Genomic DNA, 13,325 nt, shown 5'->3' on the forward strand with positions numbered 1-13,325 from the left:
CGCTAATATAGGCAGCCGGCCATCGCCCCGAGAAGAAACTTCGCCGCAAGGACACGCGGAATCGGCCAACACGACAGTGCGCAGCCGCTACCGCCAACTTCCGGACACCCATCCACCTGTTCCGGCGCCCACTGCGTCTTCTCGTGCATTCAAGCAACAGACTACAGCGAACGACCGCCGAGATAACGGCGCCACTCGCAACAAACTGCACTGACGAGACACCGTCGGACGTCAGCCCAGCAGCGATGCTCGCTTAAGGCCGACCGATACTGCTCGAGAAGAGCATTGTCCGCGGCGTCTTCTGTATAAGCCGGTCCCGTTACAAGGCACGCGCTCGGTCTGCCAGCCCACTACCGGCATTGAAGCCTCGAGAGCAAAGAAGGCAGCGACGTCTCAGGCCCGTTGCGCTTCCTGACGAGTTTTCGCTCCGGGCGCACGTCGGCCTTGCACCGACGTCTGCTACGCGCTCCTGTGACGAGCGGGGAAGGAGGTGATCTCGCCGGATTACAAGCTGCGCCTCGGCGCCCGACGGTCAAACCTGGCTCCCGCTCTCCGCTGGCTTCTTGGCCGGGAAGACGACAGGTAGGGTTTACACCGGGCGAGCGTGTATGTACACTGCGTGAGGCGTGCTTCGGCCAGGCTCGCCGCAGTCTCGGGCGAAGCAGCGCGCGATCCGTCTTTCTTCCTGATTGCGCGGTCGCCCATGAGCGGCCCTCCCTGCACGCCTCCTACGCGGCCACTGTCTCGTGGCTTCGCCTGCCTGGCTTATTATTTTTTTATTATTCTTTTGTTCTTCTTCTTCTTCCCGTTCTTTCTGTATTGACTTTCCTTCCTTTCTTATTCCTCTTGCCGTCTGTCTTCTTCTTGCGCTCCTCTTAATATCGCTCTTTCATATCGCCGCATGAGCCCTCGTGTTCCTCGTTCGAAAGCGCTTTGTTCCTGGGCTTATTCTCCGGTATATATATATATATATACGGGGCTCCCGGAGCTTGTTATAAAGCGCCGTAAAAGGGCAGCAATTGTTTTCCGAGCGTCTTGATTCGTGCGTCTCTCTCTTTTTTTTTTTTTTTCCTTGTGGGAACGGCTCCTCCAGATTAGGAAAGTGAGCCTATATACCTCTTGCGGGGGGAAGCGGAGGCTGAAATTTCGAGCTGTTCGCACCCGTGGGGATTCACGAGTCTCTCTATCCGCTCCAGTAAATATCGCGGAAAGTGCGCGCAGCGCCAAGCTGCCCCGAAACCGAGAACAGAGAGAAACAAGGCCGGCAGAACCTTGGAAGTTCATTTGCCCTTGAGCATGCGTCCCGGTGCCGGGCCAGGTGCGTTATTAGAGCCGTTTCGCCCGCTGAGCCATGCAATAAACCTGGCTGACTCTCGCGGATGCTGCCGGCTTGTCAGAGAAGACACACATGGTGTTCTCTGACAAGGGCTTACAAAAATTACAGATTTGAACTTACGGAGTGAACTTATAGATTTGGGCTTTTATCGACTGCTGCATACGTTTTCTAAACAAACGTGTTTCGAGAGTCGATGGGTTTAAAGAGTGGGACTCTTTCATGAGAAGAGGTTTACCGTAACTGTGATACGCATAGCATAATGCGAAAAACCTACAAACTGATAGCACTTTAATTGAGCTGTGTTCTTTCGTCCCATGAGTAAGACACCGCATGGGAATATGATTGACGTCGTATATATAGGGCAGGGACACGGACTAATATTTACCGCTTGGGGTCATTAAACGTGCATCCGAAGCGTTGTATACAGGAGCGCGCACTGGCATTCCGCCTCCATCGAAATGCGGCCGCCGTTGCCGGGTATCGAACCCGAGACCTCGTTCGTACCTGAATGACGTACAGCAGATATCTATACAGATTCATATTGCTGAAAGAAAACGCATGGGTCTAGACAAACGGAATGAACGGACGAAGCGTTGTTCATTCAGCGCTTCGCCCGTTGATTCCATTTTCATGTATACAGCCGTATTATCATGCACGGTTACCATGCGTAGTAATACGCAGGCGGCTATTCTATTTAAGTAGAGCACGTGCGAATCAGTCGTGCACTCTTTTGCTGGACATTGACGCTTCTCTCATAGCTTGTCTCTCTAATGAGAAACAATTCGTGTTGCTACAGATGCCACATCACGCACCCTATAATGAAAATATTGAAAGTATACACCCAGGTAGATTCGACTTATACAGCCGAAACTCTATCGCCAAAATTTGGCAAGTATAATGTTGCGCAGTCTCTGTCCGACGTGCTAAATGTGTATCCAAGCGCGGGCCCGTTCACTCGGATGCAGCAATGTCCTCTCCACGCCCTCTGCTGGGAGTAACCGGTGGCGTTCAGTTACCGTAAAATTTCAGACGCAGCGGGCCGAGCGGGACCCTGCACACTAACGAGTTCTCATCTAGCGTATACCGGAGTATTGCTCCTCGTCCGCGAAGTGTTGCAACGTGACTTATCCGGAACTCCCGCGGCTTGTAGTGAGAACAAGTGCCCCTACTGTGCGCGGTGTAAGAATATCAAAGTCAGCGCCTTGGCTGAGTATATTTTTTTTTTCGGTGGGAAAAACTTTATCGTTATGCATACCCGCAGAGCGGCGAGTTGCTGAGCGTTTGTAGACGCGTGCCGAAAACATACGAAACGACCGTCCCGTACTTACCTTGCCTGAAGATCGACATGCTTCGAGTGCGGAATTCATGGTGCTTTTCGTTCTTAGGAAATATTAATTGGCCGGCCGACAGCGCTATAAAGTAAGTTATCAATCAGGATTGACAGGAGTCCATCCTTCCGAGTCGCTCCGTCGTATCGCTCGCTTTTTGAATAGGGACGCTGAATTGTAGCACAAGACGTGTGGAAAGACACGCTAATTTAAAAGGAGTCTAAAAAACTCTCACTAAATATTTTACACCTTTATAGGGGTATAAAGGGTGTTAGGTTGTCGCACGGCTAACACTCTCACATTTAAGCGGTAAGATCAAATTGTTGGTGGGAACCAATGATGGCATCGTATTTGCCGACTTTTCCTTGCAAGTAAAAATGATGGCAGCTGTGACAGGCCACATAAAAGTTAATTAAATAAAGTTTATATCTACCGCTGTGAAATTCTCCTGCCGAATATTTCTGTGCGCCCATGGCTGTCAGTACGATTACATAGTTTTTCAACTACGTCTCTTGTCATCGCAAGTCTAGTTAGAGCTCCGTTGTCGTCCTCTATAAAATTTTGTAAGGCTCTAATGGTAGGGGTCTTACCCGTGTGATAAGAAAACACCCTTAAGGGTGTAAACGTTTTTACAGTGCGCTACAGTTTAGTCGATCTGCTATAGCATTCCTTCAAAACCGTTGAATATCAGCGAGTAAAGTGAAGGCCGAAATTTCCCTAATCTTTTTTTTTTTTCGTCACGAAGCGCAGTGTCGATGAGATCGTTGTGACTTCTTGAGTGCGTTTCCTCGTGTTTTACCCGTTTATACGCAGTAGATATTCCGAAAATGCTACAGTATAATTATGTCCGTGCTTGCTTTCAACCATAATACAATCTTTCATTATGAACATTCGATTACTAATAAGCTGTATGAATTCTTGACGCCGCGGCGACCTAGTGCGGGTATTTCGCGGTGGTGTCGCCACCCGCATTTTTTATTTCTGCACGTGCAATATCTAGCCTACCAAGCTACTGCTCATGGTAATACTCGAATGTTTGGAGCTCCACAAGTGCAATATATTATAACTTAGCTTAATCCTTCTCTTTAGTGTCATAAGGCAGAGGGGGTCGCGTGGTAGCGTATGGGAAATCGACAGAACGAAAACGCATATTTCTGCAGTATGTAAATTCCCCGGACGACTAGACTTATACTTTCACCTTTCTCAAAAATGTTGCTCTTTCCAGCTTGTATGGGCGCTTTTCTTTTTTTCACCACATCCTTTAAGGGCAGTCCGTGAATCCGCCCATGGTCTTGCACACGCGCACGAACACACACAGCAGCCACAACGACGTTCATGTTTCAGGTCATCAGCACAGGCACCTCCCACCATTCGGATCAAATTAGGGATAAACACAGCCCACGCGATGCCTCGATCCAGTCGTACGCTTGCCGTGAAGTGCTGGCTGTATACAAGGAGACAATTGTACGGCGCACATCGCTTGACGCAGCCACACATGGGCATTTCATTGCTATACGACTGCGGCGTTTGTTGGCCTGCTTTTCATAAGTGCGGGGCCTTTTCAGAAGAGGCCGGATAAATTAGCGTGCTATAGTCCGAGTTCTAGGGGGCGCTATGTGTTTACTGACCTGCCGCACAAAGAACGAGCTTTGATCCGCCACGTGCACGCTTCCCAATATGAATAAGATCATAGCAGGTATTTCAGTGGTATCGCTGACATACAATCACTGTCGTAGCCATGCCCGATCGCGTGTATCCGTGAATGTGTGCAAGTGTAGGAGCTGGTCTACGTTTTGACTGTTATGCTCATACTGGGAGCGAACGAACCAAAGTCGAGATAAATAATAAGTGTCCAAATCATTTAGTGTTTGAAAGATAAACACTACTTTCAGAAAGGAAAAAAAAAGTGACAGGTCATGTGAATAGCTGCTTAATAATGTAGTGCTAATAAATAATTGCTTTAAGTGTTTCGGGAACGTAATAATAGTCGTTATAAACGCTGCAGTCGCGTTCGTTGGAATCTCATTCCGCAAGGCTGTTCCAGGTTGAAGCACTCACGAATTAATCATAACCATAGTAGTCATCGAAACAAAATTAGATGTCCTTTCTGCAAAGCGTCTGGCGGCGTCCATTGGCCAATTTAATTGGGCCTAGTCGCTTCTGCACGGGGCATCCACATAAAAGGTATGCTATAGGCCAGGAGGCCTAAGCCACTAAAGAGGCCCGGTCTTGGCTTTAGTTGCTCTAAAATTAGTGAAATATTTTATTTCCTCCTCCATAACCACCACTTCCTCCTCCGCCTCCTCCTCTCATTATCATCATCATCATCACCACCACCACCCCCACCACCAGCAGCAGCAGCTTGCAGCCAGTATCCCACAACGCACCTTTTCTTACTAATGGGCACTGCCGTACGCGTTTGCAAATCGAGTGTGGCCGATTTGGCGGTACTTCCTGCCTTGGTATTTGCATTCTGACGCAGCCGCGCCTTGCCAAACCACTACCGCCACCCTGTACTATATTTGCGCTGCGTCAAATGCGCGCTGGTAACTCTGGGCTAAAGCAGTTCTCAACTACGAAGCGAGACAGCTCATTACCGCGTGCCAAACGGTCTGTCATGAATCGGTTCGAGAAAAAAGGAAGCGGTATATATAAGGAAGCGTGTAGTGTATAGATGCGTGCATTTACGTAATGAAGGTGCTGGTCTAGTGGTATATGAGATCGTACAGGTTTCACGTATACGCATGCTATCTGTGGCCGAATGATGTCTATATATATATATATATATATATATATATATATATATATATATATATATATGTATAGAGGGAACCTTGAGGAGCGGTCTTAACATCCGAACAGCTATATATGCGCCTCGCGTACACATGGGGTGCTCTGCGATGCGCCCTGCGCACGCCAGCACTGGTCGTCGTCTTACGGTATATCCACGCCGTATAACGGATGAGCGCGAGAGGAGGAATGAACGATTAGTAGCCACTTTGCCGGCGCGAACGGAGTCGCACCTGCGAATCGGGGCTATTCTGCCGAGAGGAAACGCGGGCGCCGAGGTCACGGCGGCGCGGACGACAGCGCGATTCGTTTTGAGACGCTGCGTTCGCGGCACCGCGCTTGGCTATACAACATCGGTGCTTGCGTCCGGAAGACGTGGGTTTAACGTAGAGAAAAGGGAAGGCGGGTCTTTGTTTTCTCGAAAGCTTGCGTCCTGTTTGCGCTTGTCTCACTTACGTAACGCCAAAAGAAAAATAAGAGAGAAATGGGCAGGGAGGTTAACAAAGGAGGTATACCCAGTTGACTGCCCTGTACTTGGAGAGGGTGAAAGCGTCGTCGTCGAAAACATCATCGTCACACTGTTTAAATCCACTGCAGGGAACCCAGTTGATGACCAATTACCCTCTCCCGCATCAGCTTGGCACATCCCATGCCTGCATATTTTCTAGTCTCACTGCGCCGTCTAGTTCTTGGCTGCCCTCACCGGAGTACCCCCGCCCTCTTTTTTTTAGCACCCATCGCTGTTACCTTAATCGAACATCGGTTAACCTTTTATACCCATCGCATGAGCTCACCGATTGCGCTTCTCCCTCTTTACCTCAACTAGAACATCATTTTCCGACGCTTGTTCTCTGACGTATACCAATCACGCAGCGTTATTGGATGCGAACAGCTCCTTATAAACCCTGCTCCCGTTTGGCTCGCGCCAGTTGCTTCCACTATACACTGCACCGAACTAGTGAAGAAAAGTAGCTCTGACTGCTTAGGACTAGGGGTAAGATTATACGTGGAAGGCACCTCAGCAGTGCAGCATCCGGGAAAGGAGGGCGGAGGAGAGAACGGACAAAGGGTATTTGCACTTCGTGTGAGCCCAGACGGCAGCTCACACGAAAAAGAAAAAGAAAGAAAGAAAGAAAGAAAGAAAGAAAGAAAGAAAGAAAGGAAGAAAGAAAGAAAGAAAGAAAGAAAACGTTTAGAGCACGAGTGGGTTAGAGACGCCGCATCGCTCGCTTAGGCGTTGGGACGTACACTGAGGAAGTAACGCCGGAAGAAATTGGGGCCGCTTCTCGCGAGGCAGGTCTCAATGCGGCGTGGAACACGCGCCGCGTTAGACCCAGAGTCGCGTGCTGTGCACGAGGCCTGGGAAACAGCTTGCGCGTGTTTATTTGCACGGGGCCCTGGGTCAGTGTGCATCTCGCCACTCGGACTGTGTGTGTAATAAACATGCAGACGTGCAGCGCGCGCGCAGTTTGAGCCCACTTCGATCCCGACTTCCGCGCCGCCCTGCACTGTTTGAAGCTCCAAACCGGCCGCTCGCTGTGGTGCTGCAAAGCGAGCGGGGAAAGGAGGGTGGCTCCGAAGCGCCTGGGTTATCACCAGAGCGCGTGATTATTTGTTCGTGCTTACATGTAGGTATGAACCAGGGGCGGATACAGGATAGCCCCAAGGGAAGGGGCAAACGGAGGTGTCAATGCTGTCAGTCAGCATGTCTCGAGAAAGGAGCTGGGGGGGGGGGGCGATTTTCTAGATTCGTTAGTGGCATTGACTGGGAACTGTATATGCACGTACACGGTACAACGTGGCATGTGACTTGCCTCTTTCCTGTCTAGTTCATGTAAACAGCGTTGCTTACTATAGTCACCAGAAAGGACCGGTGCGTAAGTTTGCTGCCGTATGGCGCCATCGGCAAACGTGCACCGAACATGCACTGGCGTCCGTGAGATATGCGTGAAGCTAAGTGACGTGGGCTCGATAACCACTTGGCAGTTCAGGCCTTATATCTGGGGCGTGAGAAATATGACCCCTCACTCCCTTTCCATATGACAAGTACAGTTATTTACTAATCTGGGATGGCGGATTTCCTGACTTTGTTGCATGATACTGCAGTTGCCATGTTCTTGTAACTGCTGTGATATATGGGGGGACTTACAGGAGAAAATTATCTTGTCGGGATTCTCCTTACTACTTTTCTTGGGGTGCTCACTCGTCCCCCTCCTCCGCCTCCTTCCACGGAAATTGCGACCAAGGACACTAAAATATTGCGTCAGCCCTCAACACAGCGATCAAGAAGACATTTCTCTTTTACAGGCTAATTTCGCTGAATTTGTTTATGATGAAGGCGAACAGCCTTCGCCTTGAGTACAGTTCACGAAGGCAGAAGCAGCGGAGGCCTGCACCGTCTTTGGTCGGAAATTATTATTTGAAGTTTCGGAACTTTTCGCAATGCTCGAAGTGCAGCAGACACTGTGCCGTCGTCAGTTTACACGCGTATAGCTTGTGACGCAGTGAGTGGAGGCAAACTTAGGACGCGTAACAAGCTACCTCACCTCAACAAGCTATCAAGGGGCCCTATACCCGCCGTGGTTGCTCAGTGGCTATGGTGTTGGGCTGCTGAGCACGAGGTCGCGGGATCGAATCCCGGCCACGGCGGCCGCATTTCGATGGGGGCGAAATGCGAAAACACCCGTGTGCTTAGATTTAGGTGCACGTTAAAGAACCCCAGGTGGTCAAAATTTCCGGAGTCCTCCACTACGGCGTGCCTCATAATCAGAAAGTGGTTTTGGCACGTAAAACCCCAAATTATATATATAAGGGGCCCTATAACGTAAAACTATTCCAATGTTTTTATTCCAATCTCCTGACGTCAAATTTGCGTAACCGCCGACGCAAGCATCAGGTGGTCACCAGCAGGGTTGTTTAAACGGACCAATCAAACGCTCTCCTCGTTCATATAGTAGGTACTTTTGTTTGCTTTAAAAACGAATAACGTTGCCTTCAGTGAGCGGGTTGTCTTATATAATTGGCTGAAAAGAGGCGAGCAGCACGCTCAAGTGGAGAGGGATTAGATAGGGCGGAGCCACCGCACTGAAAATCGATAACCGGATGAAGAGAGTGGTGCGTCGTCTGCGATTGGTCCGCTTTCCTTTACTTTGCTTGCGGTGGCTGGTCGAAAATCGCGGCGGCATGCAACGTAAGCTTAAGAATGACGCTAAAACGGATCCTCAGCAAAGAACAGTTGGCAGAACGAGGCCATAAACGTGCCGAAAGTGCTCGAAAATGTTATGCGGCCACCCAAAAAGTTTTGTTATACGCAAATAACTCCATGCTCCCCGGCAGGTGCGAGTAGCCAGTGCCCGAGCGATCGGCAACAGCCATCTTTTAATCCTTTCTTAACGGGGCAGCCTGCGGCTATTCAGAAGAAAATTCAGTTTTGTTCGACATATTAATGCATCTTTAAGGCATACACGTCACTTTGACGCTGTGTGTTTTTGCGATTTGTGACGTCCGTGACAGGCAGGTGAAGTGTGTGTCGCCCGAACGCTTTTGACAAATAGCCGAGGGTTAATGCCGAAAAGGCATCGGATCAGAAGTAACTATTTTTCTTTTGTTCCGTCAAATCATGCATAATCACTGTGTACACGTCATATCAGATGGGGAGCTATCGCGGTTTTCGTCACGTCGCGTGACAGACACGTGAAGTGGGTATGGTCCGAAAATAGTTTTTGGACAATCGCGGAGGGCTGATTGGAGACTCGGAATAGAAAAGTTTGGAATAGTTTTACGTTATAGCGTCCAAGGTCGTGGCGTTTTACTTTCCGTCTGCGCAAGGAAACATAGGTGCCCTGGTGGTCGACCTGGAACCATTTTCGTTGTACTGCACTATCGGTCCTTACATACATAGGCATGTCAAACATACCCTTGTGCGGCTTATACCGAAATAAGAGAAAACAACAAAAAAAGAACGAGAAAAGTGCAATCCAACAGAAAAACGGGAAGTCGCGAGCGAGGCGTTTTTATTTTTCTCGACTCGCTCGGGCGTAATCACAGTTTCCGCCCACAAAGAGAGAGGCATGCGCCTTTAACGAACCTTCGTTCCACCAGCGCTACGCCACTTATCCCGCAGACCGCCGGGCCCGGCGGGGAGGAAATTGAACACCCGCTATAATACGGCACCCCTCATAATACGCACGATCCATTTATAGGCCGCGACACCGCTTCCCGCGCTGAGAGCCGTGTTTGCAGCAATGGGCAACCAATTTTCGCCGTTCCGTTTGCGGCGCGTCACAGTAGTCGTTAGAGCGAAGTGTGTCAACTAAACGCGGCGAGCTATAGGAAACTGGCTTGTGCGTTAGTTGACTGAGAAAAAAAAAACTGGGACATGATATAGACGGCGTGCGTATAGTCGATGTCAGGCGTCTCAATCTGCTGCTCCGGTTGCGTTTAGTAGCTTGCGCTCGCAATAGCGTTAAATTACGTTTGTCTGTCCACAATCGAATCAAATTGTGGAGCTTGACGTCCCAGAGCAGCACAGTAAGTCACTATGGAACGCCGTATTAGTCGGAAACTCCAGGCTAAATTTTTTTTTTTTTCATCTGGGATTCTGGAATTCTTTAACGTGCGCCTATAGATCTAATGCACGCTGAGTTTCTTGCACTGCGGCGCCATAAAGACTTGACAGCCTCAGCCAGGAATCGAACCCCCAATCTCCTGTTCAGCAGCAGAATGCCATAGCGTGCACTGAGCCTCCGCGCCGAGTTTTATCCGCAGTGACGACATGCGTGGACTCGCGCTTTACAGTATAAGACTTGGGGCAATTATGCTTCCAAATATAGGTGGAAGGCACACCGATTTAGTTAGCGCAGACAAAGAGATAGCTATATTTTAATGGTGGCTCTAGGCTTATTCCGTGAAGTGGATAAGGGTAAGGAAAGATATATAGCATACCCTACTATAAGAGGCTTCTCATACGAAGCTCCATAATTAATGAGATGTGTACGCTTCTGGATTTTTGGATGGTTTTTGTGCGGACGGAGCGTTGGAGAACCAGCGTAATCGTATGTGTTGTTGTTTTCTTTTTTTGTTTTTCTGTCAGGAAATATAGATACGAGAGAGAGGTCATCCTTTCTTTCGGATCAGCACAAACACCCCGGCATCACTGACGCTATTCACTGCATGACCGAATGTGCTGCCGTAGGCGAATTGAACACGAACTGCTGATCAAAATTTCGGAACAACATGATCTAAGGATTGTGCTTGAGATTGGGCGTGCACTGGTGATACTCATTAATCGACGTGCGATGCGCCGTTGTTTCCCGGTAGAATTAATTGCTCCCATATAAGTGAAATTTATGTGTAAAAGATATATGTCAGTTTTGGCGTTTCTGTTTTGATTGTCCTATTCGCCGCGTTTTATCTGTCCGTGCTTGAGATGAAAACATAGGCAAGCTTTTGAAAAGACTGCGACGAGCGTAAACGAACTTTCGTTTCTCGTCCTCGCCGTTGGATCACGACACACATTGCTACCAAATCCAACAAATAATGGGTCTCACTACAACTTGTGAAAACGTAGGTTCCTGGATTCGCACGATCGTCGCCCTCAAGAATGACAACGAGAGCACTTTGTTAGAACAGACCAGCCAAGGTTTAATTCTATTCCGGGGCGAAGCCAGGCGCAAGGATAACTTTAGCCAGCAGGGTTCTCTCACGTGCAGGCACCACAACGCAAAGTTCGCAATAGGTGGTCAGAAAATTTGGTTGTGGGAGTTCATATCAGTTTTTTTTTCTTTATTTCTTCATTTTAACCTAGGTAGGACATTAGGCAGTATAATAGCAAGGGCTTGGTGGCGCAACCCACCGCCCCGTTCCAAAGGGGACGCTCATAACATCCATCCATTCATCCACAGTTCGGACCGCCGTCACAAGCACGAGCAGTTTGTATACAGCTGCATCGGGAGACGCCATGGCAGGCTGTAGTTTATAGTTACTGCATGTGCTCCCCTTGTGCTATTTTACATGCAGTAACACTACTCTAGTTTGGCTTTCACGAAGGTGTACACTATTTTGATTGTAATGACGGACAGTGCTGCGTGCGACGTATGCGGGGGCGAAGAGAGCATCGACCATTTATTGTTCCACTGCAATCGATTTCAGTCGGAAAGACAAGCATTGCGATGACTGGGCGATCGGCTGTTGTCCGTTCAGGTGTTACTTGAAGACCGTCCTCATCGCTTGTTGGCCCACATAGCTGTTAAGGCACTTTTGTCTTTTTTGAGAGCCGCTTAAACCCGCTTTAGAGGTGGAGACAAATTCGCGAATATATACAGATTCGCGCGACACAGTCGGGAGGCTGCCAACTTTCGCGAGTTTTATTAAGCGGCCCGAGAATCTGAGCCTGTATTTACATCTGTATGCCCCATGCTGCGTGACTCCATGCGGTTTGATGCATTTTCCACATCTGCCGGCAGGGCCGCCCATCGGTCAAGCCAACACACCCATGGAGGGCCAGGTTATACATGTATATACGCACGTGGCACTGGTTTCGAGCCATGCGCCGTCAAAGTTCCGGTAAGAATACACTGTTGTTCAACTTACCTTTTTAAAGAAAACGCTGCTTTATGCATTGAAGAACAAAAGTAATTGGAACGCCAATGATGGAACGACAGTGAAAATTAATATCCCGAAACTGATATAGTCCTGAGCATTCGTTCCAAGCGGATACGCCTTGCGAACTTACCGGTTATAATTAGTAAATTGAATTATGTGGCATAATGTAAACAGCTACAAAAGTTCAATAGTGTAATTACATTAACTATTCAGTTAGGCATATAGATTTCTCGTAGAAGTAATGGCTGCCTTCATCGAGTAATTTAGCTCAAGGGTTAGAATCGTGCTATTTGCCGCAGGCAATTTATTTTTAAATTTGCTGCAGCTAGGGAAAAGAACACCTGGTATATCCTATCGTTCACGTTTCCGTGAGAATTCTGATTCAGGCTCCTTAAGAATACAATAATTGCGAGGAGTTTACTGACGGGGCAAACCTTGGCAGAAGTACTATTTTTCGTACCCCTTCGGAATGAGTGCATACGCGCAGCAGGTACCGGTCAGATTACCGCCACCTCGTTTACTGATACTATTTTACTAATCGGAAAGCCAATCTGCTTTCGTAACTTCTTAAAGAGGCGTTTGGTTTGTTTCCGTCGTACGTACAACCAGCACGGCAGGTTTTTCTTTATTATTATTATTACCTGGACTAAAGGCATGCACTGGAACGGGCCGAGATATACCTCGCCTCTCCGTTCGCGCCGTCTGCATACAACAATTTACGAGCGAAATCGAGAACCCTGTCCTGCCTGGTAGCTTTCCGCCGGGCAGCTTAGTCAAGGCACTGCACCAATCGAGAAAACATGTCGAACTTCAGCTGGTTATTCCGACATTCTGAGCGTATCTTTGCGAGTGGATCGGGGCTATGGGCCAGCGAAATTAAGGAATGCGTTTCATCGAGCGGAGAAAACTCGAGTAGTCGCCAACTTCGCGGTCGTTTTATTGCCGTTATCTCCTGCACCGCCGCATATATATAGGAACGGCCAAACGAGGAACGACTCGCTTTATTCTGGTTGATGCGGCTGATCTCGAAACTCATCGATATATATATATATATATATATATATATATATATATATATATATATATATATATATATATATATATATATATATATATATATATATATATATATATATATATATATACAGAGAGAGAGAGAGAGAGAGAGAGCAGACAATGAAGCCAAGGTAAGCATCGGGGAAATTATCTTGTGGTTGAAATTGGAGTGTAGGAAATATTAAAGAAAAGGGAAACGAAAGTGGTCGAAA

The 13,325-nt window shown here is 48.2% G+C and overlaps 1 protein-coding gene across 1 annotated transcript in view; it reads left to right on the forward strand.

Moving 5' to 3' along the window:
- The first annotated feature begins 478 nt into the window (after positions 1-478).
- The window catches only part of LOC142585591 (protein FAM107B), a 189,018-nt gene continuing 176,171 nt past the window's right edge, over positions 479-13,325 (forward strand). The window contains exon 1 of the mRNA XM_075696470.1: positions 479-582. The gene's annotated coding sequence lies outside the window, so the exon portion shown is untranslated. The remainder of the gene's footprint in view (positions 583-13,325) is intronic.

The sequence above is a fragment of the Dermacentor variabilis genome, chromosome 6 (assembly GCF_050947875.1).
Source record: "Dermacentor variabilis isolate Ectoservices chromosome 6, ASM5094787v1, whole genome shotgun sequence".
Classification (NCBI taxonomy): Eukaryota; Metazoa; Arthropoda; class Arachnida; order Ixodida; family Ixodidae; genus Dermacentor; species Dermacentor variabilis.